General features: G+C 38.5%; 1 protein-coding gene and 1 non-coding gene across 8 annotated transcripts in view; one reads left to right on the top strand and one right to left on the bottom strand.

The window, feature by feature from the left end:
• The window catches only part of SPAG16 (sperm associated antigen 16), a 981,998-nt gene that overhangs the window by 565,144 nt on the left and 395,866 nt on the right, over positions 1-20,988 (bottom strand). The window lies entirely within an intron of this gene.
• LOC145544045 (small nucleolar RNA SNORA11) lies at positions 6,297-6,426 on the top strand. The gene has a single exon (XR_014081270.1). It is a non-coding gene; the product is annotated as a small nucleolar RNA SNORA11 (small nucleolar RNA).

Genomic DNA, 20,988 nt, shown 5'->3' with positions numbered 1-20,988 from the left:
TAGGCATGCCTGTACATCTAGGCTTCAGGGTTTGGCTTTCTCAGAACTTCTGCCCTTCCACTTGATGGCAGCTAAATTATGTTCTGTATGTTTAAGGACTATCAGATAAGCAAGCTTCCTGCAGTTCTCCAGTGGCACAAACCTCTGCCTTTTATTAGCACAAGAACTGGGAACTGAACTCATTTTTCATTCCTCTCTCAGGGTAAATAACTCACTTTGATCTGTCCCCCGTTTACAGCTGACCTTTGCTTATGAAAGACTTCCCTAGTGGCTCAGATGGTAAAGAATCCCTGGGTCAGGAAGAACCCCTGGATAAGGAAATGGCTACTCACCCCAGTATTCTTACCAGGAGAAATCCATGGACAGAGAAGCCAGGTGGGCTAGTCTGTGGGATCATCAAGTCAGACATGACTGAGCAACTAACGCACTTTTCACTTAGTTTTGCCTATGAAAAGGGGACAGGTGGGTTACCTACCATTCCTCCAGCAGCAGATGGCTTTTGCTGCAATGAGATTTAAGTGTGGAAAGCAGATGGAGATTTTTGTCTATGCACTGTTGAAGAGAGCTCTCTCAGATGTCCTTCCCAGCCCAAATCTTTCTGGTGAGCACAGGGTAGAAATCTATGGAAAAGATTGGTTGCTTCACCTTGGATGTGGGACTCCAAGGGATTCTAGTCTGCTGTATTAGCCCACATTTGACCTTTAAGAACTCATTGAAGTTTTTGTTCCTTACTTCTTCCCCACTTGTGCAGTTTTCATATTTTTGTTCCTTGCTCTGCTAAAGGTGGTATCATTTGTGTGCCTTGTCTCCCGTTGAAGATTCTGTCACCTTTTGGAATTTAGTTCACCTGATTTCCTGTAACATTTGTTCTCTCATGGGCATACAAAATGCTATGATTTTGTAGTTTATCTGGCTTGTTCTTACTGTTAGTGACTTTGTCATAGGTTTTCTCTTTTTAAGGTAAAGCAGAACTTCTCAAAAAATGTTTAAGTCATGAAATAGAGACAATTTTATAACCTCTTACAATTTTTAATTTTAATTTTTTTGCTTATCAAATGAGAAACTGTAGATTGGTAGTTCCTCAATCTTTCAAAATCCTATTTTCTTTTTATAAACATATACAACCCATAAACTTTAATATTATGTTATTTGAAATTTTTAAAACATTAATAACATAAGAAACAGTGTGTTAAGACAAGGAGACAAAACAGGTTTTGTTTTTAAATACTCATCCCAGTTTCCTAAAGGTGAGATAGCTTTTCCCTTGTTACATGAATTAAAGGGCAAGACAATAATAACTGCTTTATGAATAATTAATCAATCAAATGTTCCCTATTAGGTTAAGCAGCATTAAAATATTTGGATACTAAATATTACAGATGTTAGGAGAGTAAAACTTTTAGTATATTCTGAGGTAAAAAATGTGGTTCTTCTTTCCCCAGAACCAATTCTCTGTACTCCTCTGCACCTTCTTTCCCAAAACAACCACACTCCTGCTCCTCGGTAATTACTGTACAATAGCTGAAAGAATCTCATTTCTCTCAAACTCAATTCTAATTACTTTTTAAAATATGTTCTGGTTGTAACAGTGTACTAGGTTTCCTGTTCTTTGTCCATCACCCAGAGCTGAGTCTCTTAGGCCCCAACTGCAGACTTGGTTCTGCTATCAGGTCAGAGTCAGACATCTTCTGAGCCCAGCCTGGCTTAATTCGCACAGGCGCGTTTACAGCTTTGCTCTGCTCCCAAGACCCAGTTCTAGCAAACGGGTATTTCTCAAGTGACTGCACACTTGTCCCTGTCTCTTGGCCTCTCTCTTCTTTGTGACTCACTTTAAGCAAGTATCAAGGACCCCAGTTCTTCTCATTATGTGACTCTGAACCTCCCCCTTCTTTGTCTCTATCTCAGCTTCACTGTGCTGCTGATTCCTGCAATTATACCCACTCCTTAGCTTTTGTTGAATTCACCCTAATCCTGAAATCATGATTATGTATTTTCTCTTTCTATATTCTTTCTACTTGCCTGAATTTCTTCAAGGAGACTGCAGCAGTCAACCCATGCTGTCCAGCCACCTCCATACAGTTTCCAGTATAGGCCCGTCCCTACTCCCTAGGGAGGTCAAGTAGGGAGGTCACTGACTTTTCCCAGTGACCTACCATGCTAAAACCATTCATTAGCAATTTTACTTAGAGTTACAGCTCATTTTGCTGCTGCTGCTGCTGCTAAGTCGCTTCAGTCGTGTCCAACTCTGTGCGACCCCATAGACGGCAGCCCACCAGGCTCCGCCGTCCCTGGGATTCTCCAGGCAAGAATACTGGAGTGGGTCGTCATTGCCTTCTCCAGTGCATGAAAGTGAAAAGTAAAAGTGAAGTCGCTCAGTCGTGTCCGACTCTTAGCGACCCCATGGACTGTAGCCTACCAGGCTCCTCCGTCCATGGGATTTTCCAGGCAACAGCACCGGAGTGGGGTGCCATTGCCTTCTCCACAGCTCATTTTATGTTAGCATTATAGGCATCATAAACTCAATGGACATGAGTTTGCGCAAACTCCAGGAGATAGTAAAGGACAGGAAAGCCTAGATTGCTGCAGTCCATGGGGTCACAAAGAGTCGGACACGACTCAGTGACTAAACAACAGAAACAAAATAAGAAACATTTTATCTATCTATCTATCATCAGTATAAAATTATCTCAGGTCTCAATCACCTGCCTGACTAAATGCCATAACTTGGGAGACTGCATTTCCTTCTCAGAAGTCAGGGGGGGCATCTTCCTTTTGTTCTTTTTCTAGCTGCACTTTTACACTTTTCATCTCATCTCCTTTTTTTTTTAGGGGTGAAGTGTGCTGGGGTATAGAAGAAAAGATGGGAAGGAATGGAGAAGAGAAACCAAAGAGGAAAACTCCCAGCTTGTCATCAAGTGAGAGCATTGGTCCTCCTCATTGTGCTGAGGGCCTATCACTCTTGTGCTATCATGACCATATTACATGCAGAAGCACACATGCATACACAGGCACAGGGTGTTTAAGAGTTTTATAAGGATGTAAACTGGTGGGAAATAGAAGGGGAAGCAAACCCTCATCGTGCCCTGGTTTGTCTGTCACAGCTAACAGTACCGTATGTTTATTATGGAGCCTAATTGCTGGCTTTTTAGAAAACATGCACCTTAATTATAGTCATTAATAAATAAAAAAGATTTTGCATTCCCAAGAGGTATATTGAGTGACAAGCCCTCACGTTTACACTATCAATCCAGGAGAGAAGTCTTTGCTTAAAAATAAGCAGAAAAGTGTAAAAATTAAATAATAATACATTTGAATTCTTCTTAAAAGTATATGCATTAACTATTGCTTCGTTTTCAAAGCTAATAAAAGTCAGTAAGATTTCTAGAATGGTCTAGGTTTATCACTAATTCTCTCTTGTTCTCCACATTATACACAAGCCAGGCCCAAAAGGAGGGTCAAATGCTACACCACAATCCTCATAGTAGTCCTTACTCATCATTGGGCTCAGTCACTAAGTCATGTTCAACTCCTTGAGACCCCACAGACTATAGCCCAACAGGGTCCTCTGTCCATGGGATTTTCCCAGCAAGAATACTGGAGTGGGTTTCCACTTCCTCCTCCAAGTGATCTTCCTGACCTAGGGATCAAACAGTCTCCTGCCTCTCCTGTGTTGGCCTGTGAATTCTTTACCACCGAGCCACTTGGGAAGCCTACAGGACCCTGCTCACTGTTCCAGAACAGAAATGTACTTCTGAACAACAAGACACTGACAGCAACTTTGAAGTATCAGCACCTTCACATTCCTACTAACAGTGGACCAGATATTATCTGGGACCCTTAACCAGTTCTACAATCAAAACATCTGAAGTCGATATCAGAATACTTGAATCTGAAACCAAGCATGATCCTGTGGGGCTCCTGGACACAACAGCCTTCCTGTATCTCCCATTTCTTTGATTACAGGAAATAGGCTTCTTTCAGCCTCCAAGATCTTCCTTGAGTACCAAGAAGCAGGTTCAAACAGTTGCTAATTAGGGAAGGGAGGGGATGCTGAAAGACAAGGGAGGAACAGTCAAAAGAAACAAAAATGCAGCCTTGGGGCAGGTTGTGGCTCCCCCTAAGTTCAGTTCAGTTCAGTCACTCAGTGTGTCAGACTCTTTGCAACCCCATGGATGGCAGCACGCCAGGCTTCCCTGTCCATCACCAACTCCTGGAGTCTACTCAAACTCATGTCCATCAAGTTGGTGATGCCATCCAACCATATCATCTTCTGTCATCCCCTTCTCCTCCTGCCTTCAATCTTTCCCAGCATCAGGGTCTTTTCAAATGAGTCATTTCTTCGCATCAGGTGGCCAAAGTATTGGAGTTTCAGCATCAGTCCTTCCAATGAATATTCAGGACTGATTTCCTTTAGGATTGACACACGAGTCTTCTCCAGCACGACAGTTCAAAAGCATCAATTCTTCAGCACTCTGCTTTCTTTATGGTCCAACTCTCACATCCATACATGACTACTGGAAAAACCATAGCTTTAACTAGACAGACCTTTGTAAGTAAAGTAATGTCTCTGCTTTTTAATATGCTGTCTAGGTTTGTCAGTATCTTTGAGCTGTTTTGCAGATACTGAAATCCCTAACAGGTGGGAGAAGTTAACTACCTGCCCACAAGCACACAGATCCCAGACGGATTGGAAGCAGAGGTTGATGATGCTGACTTTCCCTTATCTCACCACCAACCAATCAGAAGAATGCTCATGAGCTGATCATGCCCTCTTTGAACTATTACTAACAAATTCCTCACTACCCTCTCCAGTTTTGAGAGATTTAGTCCATTGTGTCCCCCTTTGCCTGACAAAGCAATAAAGCTGTTCTTTTCTACTTCACCCAAAACGCTGAGATTCACATGCTGGATTTGGCTTCAAAGCCAAGTAATATTAGTTATGCCACCATCCCAGCAACCCTCCACCACCAAACTAAATGCAAATATTTTCTCAAACCCTCATGCTCTGGTATTCTTTGTCCCTTTATCTTCCTGCTATGCTGACTTCCTTTTCACAAGCCCTTCTGATGTGTTCTCTGTATCTTCAAACTCTCTCATCAAATGGCTAAACTGAGATTTTCCTTCTTTGAAGAGGTGACATGTCCTCACATCTGTGTCATTTGGATACAGTTAGGAGATAACTATATTCTCTGGAAAACTTTCATCTTTTATATTATCTTGTCTTTTCTGAAGGCTCATGTCTGATAGGGCCTACGTGGGGGCTCATTGTTAAAATGGCTCATTATATTGACCTCACAAAGAATAAAGTCATAGTGACCCTTGAGACTGACCAAATTTCCCAAATAACATTCTGTTTTCCCACTGCCACCTACCTTCTCACGTCTATGAGACTACTGGATTCCAGACCTCTGGCTACGTGACTGCAGGACTCAGCTACAGGCTAAAAATTAACCATCCCTTCAGAGAATTTTTCATTGGTGGGGTATAAGAAAGACCCTGTCAGAAAGGGAGGATGCTGGTTCTTAAGGGCCAATCACCCTATCATATTCCTCTAATAAATTTCCCTTTTATTTTCCTGACTGTGCAGCTCACTCTCTTTTTCTCCACATCTGCCTTACAATGTCATAATATCTTATGGACTTCCACCAACTAAATTCTCAAAATTTTTTAATCTGCCAAAATTTGGATATCTCACATTTTTCTCATCAGAATTTCCATTACTGCATTCCCGTTTTCAGCTGGGCAAAATATTTCACACCAAGACATGTCATAGGCCACTAACTAGTCTTGTAGGGGGAATGACTCTTGGCAGTTTCACACTCCAAGCCAGATGAAACAATAAATGTAAAATATACATTAGAAATATATGCAAGTTGATAGGTATTTTGGTATAAAAAACAACCAGTAAAAACTAAGAACCCCTACTTCAAAAAATTTATGAATTAACACATGTGTGACTTAACATGCACTGGGGTGATGCAGTGATAAAGAACCTGTCCACCTAATGCAGGAGACTCAAGAGACAAAGGTTCAATTCCTGGGTTGGGAAGATCCCCTGGAGTAGGAAACTGCAACCCGCTCCAGTGTTCTTGCCTGGAAAATCCCACAGACAGAGGAGCCTGGTCCATTGGGTCACAAAGAGTTAGACACAACTGAGCATCCACATACTAGCTCAAGTTTACATTTGAGCCCTGAATAGTCTAATTGGTAAATTAAATCATACCTCAGTTGTATAGCTACTTCTGCTCTATACAGAAATAAATTTTCAAAATCCTTTATTAATATCTTACTTCTGTGGGGTGTGCTCACAGAAGGGGGCCTGAAGAAATGGCTCATCTGCTTACAACACAGCTGACAGGAATCTGGGTTCATTGTGACAAGGGGCACAAAATGTGTGACCTTCCTATGAATAACTATCCAACATGTGTCCCCATGTACCACTATGTGGTTGCTGGGCAGGACCAGTGGGACAGGACTTGATACTAGAAGAAAAGCTACAGTGTTCAGTGGGGAAGCTTGCCACCTAGAGTCTGTTTGGTTCTGGTGGGCCATAAGTGGTCGTATAAGGACTATGAACCTCTCTTTTCAAGGAGAGAAAAAAAAAATTAAAAATAGTTCCAACTATATGTCATTCTGGAAAAGGCAAACTATGGAGACAGTAAAAAGATCAATGGTAGCTATAGGTTCATGGGGAGATGAACACAGAGTACAGAATTTTTTATCAGCAGTGAAAACATTTTGAATGCCATTATAATGATGGATACGTGTCATTATATCCATCTCAACACAGGGATTGAACCCAGGTCTCCTACACTGCAGGCAGATTCTTTACCATCAGAGCCATCAGGGAAGGCTATATGTCATTATACTGCTGTCCAAACGCATGGAATGTACAACACTATTCATTTCATTGGAGTGGACCCTGAAATGAACTGGGCACCTTGGTGATTACAATGTGTCAATGCAGTTCATTTTTGGTTTTTTACAAAAGGTACCACTCTGCTGATAATGGCTATATATGTAAGGGGAGGAGGTACATGGGGGAATTTCTGTACTTTCCTATCAAATTTGTTGCATACCTAAGACTGTTTTAAAAAAAAAATAAAAAAGGTTTCAAAAAATTAACACTCAAGGTGTTTTTGGTGAAATTTTTGGTTCATTTTTATATATGAATACACATTACATATGGCTTCCCTGGTGGCTCAGTGGGAAGGGATCTGCCTGCCAAGCAGGAGACATGGTTTCCATCCCTGGGTTGGGAAGATAGCCAGGAGAAGGAAGCAGCAACCCACTATAGTATTCTTGCCTGGGAAATCCCATGGACAGAGGAGCCTGGCAAGCTATATTCCTTGGGGTCGCAAAAGAGTTGGACATGACTTATCGACTAAACAACAACAACGTATTATGTATGTGTGTTTGTTGAACTGTGGTAGAAAATAAATTTTTTAGATCAAAAAAGTTTATAGGTCACTGTAGTTAATTTATACTGGCTAATAAAATCACAAATTTATCTCATAAAAATATCCTACATCTGAAGGAGAGTTGTGATAATTCACAACTGTACACTCTAGTGTATAGTCATCTTTTGTTTTAACTTGTGATAAAAAGGTAGGTTGTGGTTTTTATTGTAGCATATTTCTTTACATTTTTACCACAAAGTAGAAGGCTATGTAGGAAAACTAATCTAGCCTCTACATAAAGTCAGTGACATTCAAAGAGGAAATTTATCAATACTAGAATAAAAGAGAATCATTTCAAGGAGGGAATTGATATGAGCCTGGAGGTCAATGGAGATAAATGGACTAGAGTGGGTGTCTGGGAGACTTCACCACAGAGGTAACATTTGGAGGTGAAAGAATGAATGACACCATAAAAGAAATGTTGTTGAGAGAGAAAACAAATTGTTCTATGTTTCTGACATCTGCAGGTAGTGTAAAGGACCAGAAGCCCGTCCCACCAAAGAGACTAAAACGGAATGTAAGAAGGGACACGGAGCAGTGCGGCATTATGCAGGGCAAGGAAACAGCATGTTTTCAGAAGGAAAGTACAGTCAGTTTCATCACTTGCTACTGTGAGTTTAAAATCAAAGCAATCTGTTGGGTGGTAGAGAAACTGTCCTTATAAATGACTCTAACCAGATAAACTTACTAGATATGAATATTTCCTTTATCATGGGTAGGATGATAAGTCAGATAAGGAGGGCTGAAGAGTTAATAGGACACAAGGAAGCAGAATTTTAAAGAACAGAACAAGAATTTCAGAAAATGTGAATGGATATGAAAAATGTAAATTGATACTGAAAACAAGTTAATGCCTCCTGATCCTTAAAAACATCTCTTAATAAGCCACAGCATTTGCTATTTATCAAAGAAGTCATGTATCCTTTTGTAATAGGATCTAGATAAGTTAATTTTAATATCTTTTTAACTTATTAAGGTTTGTCAGGTAATTTTATATTAATATACATGCACTTGTTTGAATCTTATTTGCAACATTTCATTTTTCTTTAAATCATCTATCAATGTCTTAATAACTATATATACATTTCTTCCTTTACATGTGCATAATGCTTAAAAATTTACCCCTACTTATAAGTCCACTGGCTTTAAAATTTACCTTTCTTTATAAGTCCACTGACTGCCTTTCTATCAACACAGCAATTTATAAAGAAATAATTAAAGTTTTACACAATGTATTAAAACATGTCCATGGAAATTCCCTGTGAAACTTTTTTTTAATAAAGGTGGTTGCTATTCTAAGGGAATACTTAAAAAATTACAATGAATTTAATTCCGAAGTCTCACTTGGCTAATATTTTCCATCTTACCGTTACCAAACTTGTCACAAGAGCTATTAAAAACATTCAAATTGTCTGTTTTGATTTAATTCAATTACCTAAAAAATATGAAAGCACTTTAACTGTAAACTCCTAGCTAATAATGCCTACTTCTGCCATCTGGTGGCAGAAGCAAAAGGTATATTCATTACTGTTAACAAGGCTGTAAAACAGGCCTCAATGAACAATCACCAATTAACATCCCAGATTGCAGGTATCATCTTTCACTTGGAAAACTTCAACATTTATAGTTTTTTTGTTTTTTAACAGGACAATGCTCTCTGTAGTTCTTCGAAACATTACTAGCTTTATGCTGAGCACATTAGCAATGCCTTATTCTAACAAAGGAAGCATCAATTTTAAAGTAACGATCAAGTTAGACAAAAAAACTGGATAATAAAACTCCATTTATGGTACACATACAGCAATTTCTAGCATGTCTAATTTTTTAAATTAATGATCAATATTTCTCAAGAAAGCTTTTCAAGGAATTGATCTTTTTTATATAACTTGGTATGTCTGATTTGCCACAGTGCATAGAACTCAGCTTTTAAAAGTCATTTTACATGAAGACATATTTTTTAAAGAGTAATTTGAAAAATGAGAAAATTTATTTGCCTTATAGACATTTTAGTATATTTTTATACTTGGGTGTTGTTTTTTTTTTTTTCATTTTAAACAATTTATTTTTTCATTTAAAAATTAAAATTTTATTTTAAATTCAAAATACTACATTTAATTATTTATATATCAGAGAATCACAGAATTGAGTTGGGAGAACTATTAGGTGTCACAGGGTTCATTTATCTGCTCCAAGGATAGTTATTCTCTGTAATGTAATTCACAAATAGCAATCAAGCTCTGCTCATATATTCAACATAATAGGAAAATTCTACTACAGTCCTGGAGTTTGACAACACCCATCCCCAGAGAATTCTTCTAAGAACCTATAATGTACTTTCCTGTACATTACCCCCACTGGCCTTGGTTAGCTCTATTCAGTTCAGTTCAGTTCAGTTCAGTCGCTCAGTCGTGTCCGACTCTTTGCGACCCCATGAATTGCAGCACACCAGGCCTCTCTGTCCATCACCAACTCCTGGAGTTTACCCAAACCCATGTCCATTGAGTCGGTGATGCCATCCAACCATCTCATCCTCTGTCGTCCCCTTCTCCTCCCACCCCCAATCCTACCCAGCATTAGGGTCTTTTCCAATGAGTCAACCCTTTGCATGAGGTGGCCAAAGTATTGGAGTTTCAGCTTCAACATCAGACCTTCCAATGAACACCCAGAATTGATCTCCTTTAGGATGGATTGACTGGATCTCCTTGCAGTCCAAGGGACTCTCAAGAGTCTTCTCCAACACCACAGTTCAAAACCATCAATTCTGCGGCGCTCAGCTTTCTTCACCATCCAAATCTCACATCCATACATGACCACTGGAAAAACCATAGCCTTGACTAGACGGACTTTTGTTGGCAAAGTAATGTCTCTGCTTTTAAATATGCTATCTAGGTTGGCCATAACCTTCCTTCCAAGGAGTAAGCGTCTTTTAATTTCATGGCTGCAGTCACCATTAGCAGTGATTCTGGAGCCCAAAAAAATAAAGTCTGATACTGTTTCCACTGTTTCCCCATCTATTTCCCATAGTAAATTTGTACTCTTTAATATCTGAAGATAATTGGCATGATTCAATCACTCACCTTTTTCTTCTTTAGTAGAAAGTTACCTAGTTCCTTCAGCTACTCCCCATATGCCATAACATCAATTTCTCCACCAATCTGGTCTTTTTTATTCTAGTTTGAAAATACGGAGCTTAAGACTGACCTCTCTTCTCCAGCGGTCATCAAACTGAAACAGCAGTGTTTACCTTTAAGTCCTTTCCATGTGTGTTCTTGTTTCACAGAAAGCAACTTGGGTTAAAGAGAGGATCACTAAGCCACGAAACAGAGGTGTGAGTTTGCATCTCAACTCTATCACTTAATAGGGCTATAATCATGAATATCTGATAACCTCTCTGAATTTTAGACTCTTCAACAGCAAAACTTTTATTATAATACTTAATGAAATACAGGTCATTGTGTCCAATAAGAATTTCTCACTGTATTATCCCCTTGCTTGAAATCTTTCAAAGATCTCTCTTGCACTGAGGATGAAGAAGACAAAGCTTCTTAGCTTGGCTTAAAAGGCCCTGCATGAACTGGCCTCCAACATTATCTTACCTATCACACATCGAATTTCCCGAAGTTCTATCTCATTTTAGAAACACAGGTCTTCTCTCCATCTCTTACTCTCTCCATGGTGCACACAGTTTTAGCATCTGTGCTCCCTCTTCCAGGAATGCTCTTCACTCTCCTCCTCCCCTTACTTATCCTTAATTAAACGGTCATCTCCTGACCTCCCGAGCAAAGTCAGTTTTACCTAATACATGGTTTTGCAGCACCTTGGAGCTCCTTTCACTTATCTCAATTTCAGTTCTACTTGTATTTAAGTAATTACTTGATTATGTCTGTCTTCTCGTAGATCTTAAATTACATGAGGGCAAAGACCACATCTGTTTTTGTTTTCAGTTCTTACCTAGCTTCTAGTCCAGTACTTGGTATGTAATAGATAATCAATAAATATTTATAAATAATGAACTGCAGTTCATGGCTGCCAAAGAAACCAAAAATTGAGCAGCAGGGATTCTGGAAAGAAGAAAGGCACAGGGATATGAGCCAAATATGTAGCAATGGTTTTCTCTTCAAGGACTTTTTTGATCCCAAGATGCAGAAAGTTGTAAGTTAAGAAGGTAGGAAGAACCACTGAAAAAGAGACTAGAATTCTTATTAAGAAACTGCTGGGAGGAACACAGTGAGCACTTTAGGCTCTCAGTTGGGACCTCTGGAACTATTTAGGGTTTTTCTATCTCTTCAGGCTACACAGGTAGCCTCTTGGAAAAGACTGAAACAGTGGGAGGTTTGACTTCTAAAATAATTCAAAAGTAAAATCTTTTTCCTTTGCTCTTACCTTTGCACCACCTCCCGCCCGTTAGCACATAAGACCATCAAATCCTTGTCATAAGACATCTTGTATCACTTTTTATTTACTATGCTTCATTACCATCTCATTACATTTTAGCAGGATCATCTTAAATTACTGTCTCTCAGGAGAAGGCGGATCTACTCTGCCTAAGAGCTGTAATTTGTATCCAATCTATCATCCTGCCTTATTTCAAGGGACCTTCTTTCCATATGGCTGTCACAGGTGATCATTAAAGGTGATCAGTCCATCTTCCAACTTGCAGGGAACCTACATTTGTTGGAATTATAAGGTTTCCTCAAATTTTCTATTATTCACTTGTTTCTACTTATAGTGATATATTTACTTTATAGCTATTAATAGATACATTAAAAACAGCAAACAAAAGAGTCCTATGCATTAGTACTCTAGACTAAAATCTATTTGAAACAAAAGACTACCAATTAAAACACTTAAAGTAGCTGCCCAGAATTCTTTAATCTTTCCTGGTAATATTACTTCCTACTATGCTAGTTTTTTTTTTTCTTTTTTCAACTTTCTATTCTAAAAACAATTATTTTGAATAGTAGAGAGAAAACAGACATTGTTATGATTTGGGGGTTTTCTTCTGTTTCTGCATTTTTAATCTACTTTTTTTCTGGAAGGTATGAAAAATAGAGAAAGGTAGGCATTAAGATTAAAAGAATAAAAGCATATGAATAATTCACCAAATGAAAAGTATACAAATTAAATTCTGAATAATCACAGTTTATATATTTTTTTCCTCTTAACACTTTTACTTCTTTTGTAAAATGAGTATGCTTAATATTATTTCTCTCAGGGAGTCAGATGTTCATTCCTTTAGACTAATATTAAAAATATTCATTACTGTCTTTATTTCAAAAATCAAAGTAGGTGCTTTTCTCAAAAGAAAATGTAATTTTTTAAAACTATGTCCAGATAAAAAGGAATAGTTGCTTATTTCAGAAAACTACTGAGTTATACAGTCAGATCATGACAAAAAACTGAACTGCAAGCGATATATCTAAGAAGATATAAATGATTTGGGGGTATTTTTTAGAAGAATTTTTGATTTCTCTGTAACTTGGATGAGTCAGTCACAAGCAAAATATTTAATAAGGTTTAGTGAGTCTCTGGAGAAGGAATGGCACCCCACTCCTGTACTCTTGCCTGGAAAATCCCACAGACGGAGGAGCCTGGTAGGCTGCAGTCCATGGGGTCACGAAGAGTCAGACACGACTGAGCAACATCACTTTCACTTTTCATTTCATTTATTGGAGGAGGAAACGGCAACCCACTCCAGTGTTCTTGCCTGGAAAATCCCAGGGATGGCGGACCCTGGTGGGCTACCGTCTATGGGGTCGCACAGAGTCAGCCACGACTGAAGCGACTTAGCAGCAGCAGCAGCAGCGGTGAGTCTCTAACACTTTTGTACATCTCCCTTTGTCTGAATGACCTCTCCCTGTCCTGATCTCTGTCTGCTACTCACTACTGAGGAGCCAATCAGGATTCTGCCAAAATTGAAAACATTCTTCCCCATCATCTCTCATCACTAAGACCAAGTCCTCAAAACCATCGCCTATGGCTAAAAAGCTCCTGTATGAGCAGATGAGTGGGAAAATACCTCAGTTTTTCCTTATAGCATAAGCAAAATGCAAACCAAAATACGTGGGCTTTCCTCATGTTCTTTTCAGTCATTTTTTTGTGTTTTGATAACATGAGAAAGTGGTTAATTTGCCATAAATGACCTATGCTTAACTAAGCATAGCAGTCTCTCTTTTCCCCAGGTGACTGTCCCAGAACCCTCCCTGCCCACAGATACAAACTCCATGGATGTTCAAGACACTTATAGTAAATGGTACTGTATATGCATATAACCTATGCACATCCCCTCAAATGCTTTAAACCATCTGTAGATTACTTAGTAGGAATCAACTTATTTACAATATCAAAAACAGACTCACAGACATTGAAAACAAACATGGTTATCAAAGGGGAAAGTGGGGGAGGGATAATTTAAGAGTTTTAAATTAACAAGCATACACTGGTATGCATAAAAAAAGATAAACAGCAAGAACCTATTTTATAGCACAGGGAAGTAAAGTCAATAACTTATAATGGAAAGAAATTTGAAAAAATATATATGTATACTCATATATAACTAAATCACTTTGCTCTGCACTTGAAACCAACACAAAGCTGTAAGTCAAATACATTTCAATAAAATAAATAAATAAATAAAAACCTAGCACAATGGAAATGCTGGGTAAACAGCTGCTGCCATGTAGCAAATTCAAGTTTTTATTTTTAAAACTTTCTAGAAATTTTTCCCCAAATATTTTCATTTCATGGTTGGTCGAATCCGTGAATATCCCTGGATATGGAGGACCAAATGCAAATGCATATGGTTTAAATGGAATTTATAACAATGTGACTTGGCATTTATAAAGTGTTTCACTCTGATTTTATACATGAATAAAGCAAACTCAAATCTTGTCAAATAAGCAAATTACTATTGACACTGAACATGTGGTTCCCACAATCACTATCAGGAGTTCAATTATTCCCAAGCTTAGAAGACTTTCATCCCCTTCAAAATTTGCTCCTAAATTCAGGGACCATAAGTAAATGAGTTTGAGAACAGCAATTCAGCAATCTCATGGTTCCATCTCAGATGCTCTGTTCCTGTCATCTTGCTCTCACAACTTCCTTTTCTCCTACTGTCTCATACCTGGCCTCATTTTCTTTCAGTTCAGTTGAGTAGCTCAGTCGTGTCCAACTCTTTGCAACCCCATGAATCGCAGCACGCCAGGCCTCCCTCTCCATCACCAACTCCCGGAGTCCACAGAACCCATGTCCATTGAGTTAGCAATGCCATCCAACCATCTCATCCTCTGTCATCCCCTTCTCCTCCTGCCCTCAATCTTTCCCAGCATCAGGGTCTTTTCCAATGAGTCAGCTCTTCGCATCAGGTGACCAAAGTACTGGACTTTCAGCTTCAACATCAGTCCTTCCAATGAACACCCAGGACTGATTTCCTTTAGGATGGACTGGTTGGATTTCCTTGCAGTCCAAGGGACTCTCAAGAGTCTTCTCCAACACCACAGTTCAAAAGCATCAATTCTTCGGTGCTCAGCTTGTTTTATAGTCCAACTCTTACATCCATACATGACCAGTGGAAAAACCATAGCCTTGACTAGACGGACCTTTGTTGGCAAAGTAATGCCTCTGCTTTTTAATATGTTATCTAGGTTGGTCATAACTTTCCTTCCAAGGAGAAAGCGTCTTTTAATTTTATGGCTGAAATCACCATCAGCAGTGGTTTTGGAGCCCCCCAAAATAAAGTCTCTCACTGTTTCCACTGTTTCTCCATCTATTTCTCATGAAGTGATGGGACCAGATGCCATGATCTTAGTTTTCTGAATGTTGAGCTTTAAGCCAACTTTTTCATTCTCCTCTTTCACTTTCATCAAGAGGCTCTTTAGTTCTTCTTTACTTTCTGCCATAAGGGTGGTGTCATCTGCATATCTGAGGTTATTGATATTTCTCCCAGCAATCTTGATTCCAGCTGTGCTTCCTCCAGCCCAGGGTTTCTCATGATGTACGCTGTATATAAGTTAAATAAGCAGGGTGACAATATACAGCCTTGACGAACTCCTTTTCCTATTTGGAACCAGTCTGTTGTTCCATGTCCAGTTCTAACTGTTGCTTCCTGACCTGCATACAGGTTTCTCAAGAGGCAGGTCAGGTGGTCTGGTATTTCCATCACTTTCAGACTTTTTCAGTTTATTGTGATCCACACAGTCAGAGGCTTTGGCATAGTCAATAAAGCAGAAATAGATGCTTTTCCGGAACTCTCTCGCTTTTTCAATGATCCAGTGGGTGTTGGCAGTTTGATCTCCGGTTCTTCTCTTTTCTAAAACCAGCTTGAATATCTGGAAGTTCACGGTTCACGTATCGCTAAAGCCTGGCTTGGAGAATTTTGAGCATTTCTTTACTAGCATATGAGATGAGTGCAACTGTGCGGTAGTTTGAGCATTCTTTGGCATTGCCTTTCTTTGGAATTGGAACGAAAACTGACCTTTTCCAGTCCTGTGGCCACTGTTGAGTTTTCCAAATTTGCTGACATATTGAGTGCAGCACTTTCCCAGACTTTCAAATCTTTCAGGATTTGAAATAGCTCAACTGGAATTCCATCACCTCCACTAGCTTTATTTGTAGTATTACTTCCTAAGGCCCATTTGACTTCACATTCCAGGATGTCTGGTTCTTTACACTGAATGCTGAGGAAGGCTTTCTTATCTCTCCTTGCTATTCATTGGAACCCTGCATTCAGATGGGTTTATCTTTCCTTTTTTCCTTTGCTTTTTGCTTCCTTTCTTTTTACAGCTATTTCTAAGGTTTCCTCAAACAGCCATTTTGCTTTTTTGCATTTCTTTTTCATGGAGATAGTCTTGATTCCTGTCTCCTGCATAATGTCACAAACCTCTGTCCATAGTTCACCAGGCACTCTGTCTATCAGATCTAGTCCCTTAAACCTATTTGTCACTGCCACTGTATAATCATAAGGGATTTGATTTAGGTCATACCTGAATGGTCTAGTGGTTTTCCCTACTTTCTTCAATTTAAGTCTGAATTTGGCAATAAGGAGTTCATGATCTAAGCCACACTTAGCTCCCAGTCTTGTTTTTGCTGACTGTATAGAGTTTCTCCATCTTTGGCTGCAAGGAATATAATCAATCTGATTTCGGTGTCGACCATCTGGTGATATCCATGTGTAGAGTCTTCTCTTGTGTTGTTGGAAGAGGGTGTTTGCTATGATCAGTGCATTCTCTTGGCAAAACGCTATTAGCCTTTGCCCTGCTTCATTCTGTACTCCAAGGCCAAATTTGCCTGTTATGCCAGGTGTTTCCTGACTTCCTACTTTTGCATTCCAGTCCCCGATAATGAAAAGGACATCTTTTTTGGGTGTTAGTTCTAGAAGGTCTTGTAGGTCTTCATAGAACTGTTCAGCTTCTTTAGCATTACTGGCCAGGGCACAGACTTGGATTACCGTGATATTGAATGGTTTGCCTTGGAAACGAACAGCGATCATTCTGTTGTTTTTGAGACTGCATCCAAGTACTGCATTTCGGATTCTTCTGTTGACTATGATGGCTACTCCATTTCTTCTAAGGGATTCCTGCCCACAGTAGTAGATAGAATGGTCATCTGAGTTAAATTCACCCATTCCAGTCCATCTTATTTCACTGATTCCTAGAATGTCAATGTTCACTCTTGTCATCTCTTGTTTGACCACTTCCAATTTGCCTTGATTCATTTTCTTTACCTTACTCTATTTGGAACTGACCTTTAGTTCTTTCATCTTCCTAGCTTGAAAGAAGTTTGTTGGGACAATATGGAAAGATGTGTGACTTATTTTGTTGTCCTGAAAAACAGTGTACCCTGCGTTGTGCAAAACACATTTGACTGTGGAACTAATGTGGCATATGCCTAGATAATCTGTCAATCTTCCAAAATACAATTTTGTACTTTTAATCTTTTAGTGCACAATGAAAACAATGAGAATAAATGACAGAATTAGTGACAGCTTTCAGATTTGTTTCGCCAAAGAATGCATAACCATCTCAAAGTCAGTTGATTCTTAGAATCAGAAATTTGGAACTACAGAAAGTCTTTTCTCCACAAAAAACAAGCACAGTTTCTTCTTCACTCCTTTATTTCATAGTTCTATATTCTTTTATGATTGCTTTGAAAATAACTATTTTTCAAATAACCAGATATGAAGACATATATAAGTGATTATAAATGTCATCTATTTATTTATGCCACTAGTTTATCAATGTGAACAGGAATGAGCAAGTGTGAGTTTTATATAATTTATAATAAAAGGAGTGTCTATTTTCAGAAGGCAGAAATTTGATCTTTTTAGATATGGATGTATTAATAACAACTAGGAAAAGCTTGAAAGCATAAGAATTTAAGGTTCTTTTCCAATGTAAAAACATAAATCTGTAGAAATGACTAGTAGTATTAGTATCAATTTATGTACTGATTAATTACAATAGACTTTTACATACTATTATGTAAACAGCTTATGTTTAACATTAATCTGAGTCCAGTCACATGAAAATAATTTCCAAAATCTGCTAATATGAATCTTTAATCATTGCTAACCATAGGATCTCATTACCTGCAATATTTATAGGATCTGTCTCACAACTATCACATTGGACAAAACTGTCTTAAACTTTTAGAATGAACTCTCAATTATCTCCAACAGTATACTTAAGGGGGGTTCACTTATCATTTAAATGCACTGGATTTTATTCTCATAGGCTCTCATTATCACACCAATCTTTCACCTCCAATTGCTGTACACTCAAACTACATATTAATTTTAATAGTGACCAAACAGAAAACATTCTAAAGCCAAATTTAAATGAATTTTGGATAATCTAAAGCTTTAGATTCATGTCATCTATCCCTGCAGAGAAATCAAAACATGAAATTTAAGACTGCATTAAGACAGAATTAGAAATTGCGCTTCAATTATAAGTCCCTTATTAACTACAATCTCATGTGTTATTCTGTTTACAAATCTAAATATGTTTCTTCCATTGTAAGATTCAGGGCATATAATACTATTGTTTGTTTTCAAGGAATGCTGTGAAAATTAAATGAGATAATGCTTTAAAAAGTATTAAATAAAATGTATCCATGTAACTTGTGAAACATTAAGTATATTCTGTAAAACATTACCCAGTCCAACAATTTTATTTCCCCCATCTCAACAACTGTCTTTGGAGGTAAGAATTTTGGAAACAGAGTTTACATTAAAATAATATAATCATTTGAATCAGTTGTAATAAGGTGGATGAAACTGGAGTCTTTTATGCAGAGTGAAGCAAGTCAGAAAGAAAAACGCCAATACAATATATTAACACATATATATGAAATTTAGAAAGATAGTAACGATGACCCTATATGCAAGACAGCAAAAGAGACACAGATATAAAGAATGGACTTTTGGGCTCTGTGGGAAAAGACGAGGGTGGGATGATTTGAGAGAATAAGATTGAAACATGTATATCACCATATGTGAAATAGATGACCAGTCCAAGTTTGATGCATGAAACAGGGCACTCAAGGCCAGTGCACTGGACAACCCAGAGGGATGGGACAGGGAGGGAGATTTGGGATGGGGGACACATGTACACCCGTGGCTATTCATGTCATTGTATGGCAAAAACCACCACAATATTGTAATTAGCATCCAATTGAAATAAATTAATTAAAAAATATAATCAACAGAAGGGAATGGAAAGACAAAGCAAAAGAACATAGTCTAGGAAAGAGAACATGTAGAAAACTAAGAATCTATTTTTAGTACCCCTTTCTCTTTGCAGAGAGACTAGATACTTTGTTTTAAAATAAAGCTTATAAAATAGAGCTACCATTATGACTTGAGCTACCACTTACATGCTAAATCTGTATAATGTGCATATGTTATATCTGATATAATTTCACTTCTTAAATGAACTCATATGAAACAAACTACCGGAAAGAAATAATATATTGATTTTTCTGTCACGATAATTGAAATAATTTTCATTTCAAATTCAGCGAGTTTTTAAGAATAGTAAAATTATCCAAGTAATTCCCTTATATTAAGAGTATGCTGAATAGGAATAAAATGAATAGTTAAGGACAAAGTTTGAACTTTAATTCAAAACACCCTGGTCCTTTAAACATACCTCACTGACGTAATGAGAAGTTTTTATTATACTTTATAAAAAGTTGACGAGTTTCTTAAATCTGGATTTGATGTAAGTGAATGTTGCTCAGTTGTGTCCGACTCTTTGTGACCCCATGGGCTAAATATACAGTCCATGAATTTTCCAGGCCAGAACACTGGAGTGGGTAGCCTTTCCCTTCTCCAGGGGATCCTCCTAACCCAGGAATCGAACCCAGGTCTCCCATACTGCAGGCAGATTCTTTACCAGCTGAGCCACAGGGAAGCCCAAGAATATTGGAGTGGATAGCCTATCCCTTCTCCAGCCGGTCTTCCCGACCCAGGTATTGAAGCAGGGTCTCCTGCATTGCAGGTGGATTCTTTACCGACTTAGCTAGTTAATAATTTAGTGGATGATGTCTGTGAACAGAAGACATAGTTATATTCAAAGGTATTAGCTATTTAAAAAAAGAAAACAACCTAAGACATTTGAGAAGCAATGCATATTCATAATCCACTGAGAAGTATCTAATTTATTTGTGACCCATCAATAAATTATGTAGATATAGAGGAGATACACATAGATGTTAAGTGGAGAAGGCAATGGCACCCCACTCCAGTACTCTTGCCTGGAAAATCCCATGGACGGAGGAGCCTGGTAGGCTGCAGTCCATGGGGTCGCTAAGAGTCGGACACAACTGAGCGACTTCACTTTCTCTTTTCACTTGCATGCACTGGAGAAGGAAATGGCAACCCACTCCAGTATTCTTGCCTGGAGAATCCCAGGGACAGCGGAGCCTGGTGGGATGCTGTCTATGGGGTCGCACAGAGTCGGACACGACGGAAGCGACTTAGCAGCACATAGATGTTAAGATGTCATACTTTATGACTTTGGAGATATTCAAATGGAACCATAGGGGAAAGAACTTATCATTTTAGAAAGGTAACATGATTATCATTTTGGGTTGACCAGGAGCTGACTTTGGCTCAGATCATAAATTCCTTATTGTCAAATTCAGACTTAAATTGAAGAAAGTAGGGAAAACCACTAGACCATTTAGGTATGATCTAAATCAAATGCCTTATGACTATACAGTGGAAGTGAGAAATAGGTTTAAGGGACTAGATCTGATAGACAGAGTGACAGATGAACAATGGACAGAAGTTCATGATATTGTACAGGAGACAGGGATCAAGACCATCCCCAAGAAAAAGAAATGCAAAAAAGGAAAATAGCTGTCTGAGGCAGCCTTACAGATAGCTGTAAAAAGAAGGGAAGTGAAAAGCAAAGGAGAAAGAAAAGCTATACCCAATTGAATATAGGGTTCCAAAGAATATAAAGGAGAGATAAGAAAGCCTTCCTCAGCAATCAATGCAAAGAAATAGAGGAAAACAATA

Source organism: Giraffa tippelskirchi, chromosome 3, assembly GCF_054371585.1.
Source record: "Giraffa tippelskirchi isolate mGirTip1 chromosome 3, T2T-mGirTip1v1.2.pri, whole genome shotgun sequence".
Classification (NCBI taxonomy): Eukaryota; Metazoa; Chordata; class Mammalia; order Artiodactyla; family Giraffidae; genus Giraffa; species Giraffa tippelskirchi.
This window is presented reverse-complemented; position numbering and strand designations above follow the sequence as displayed.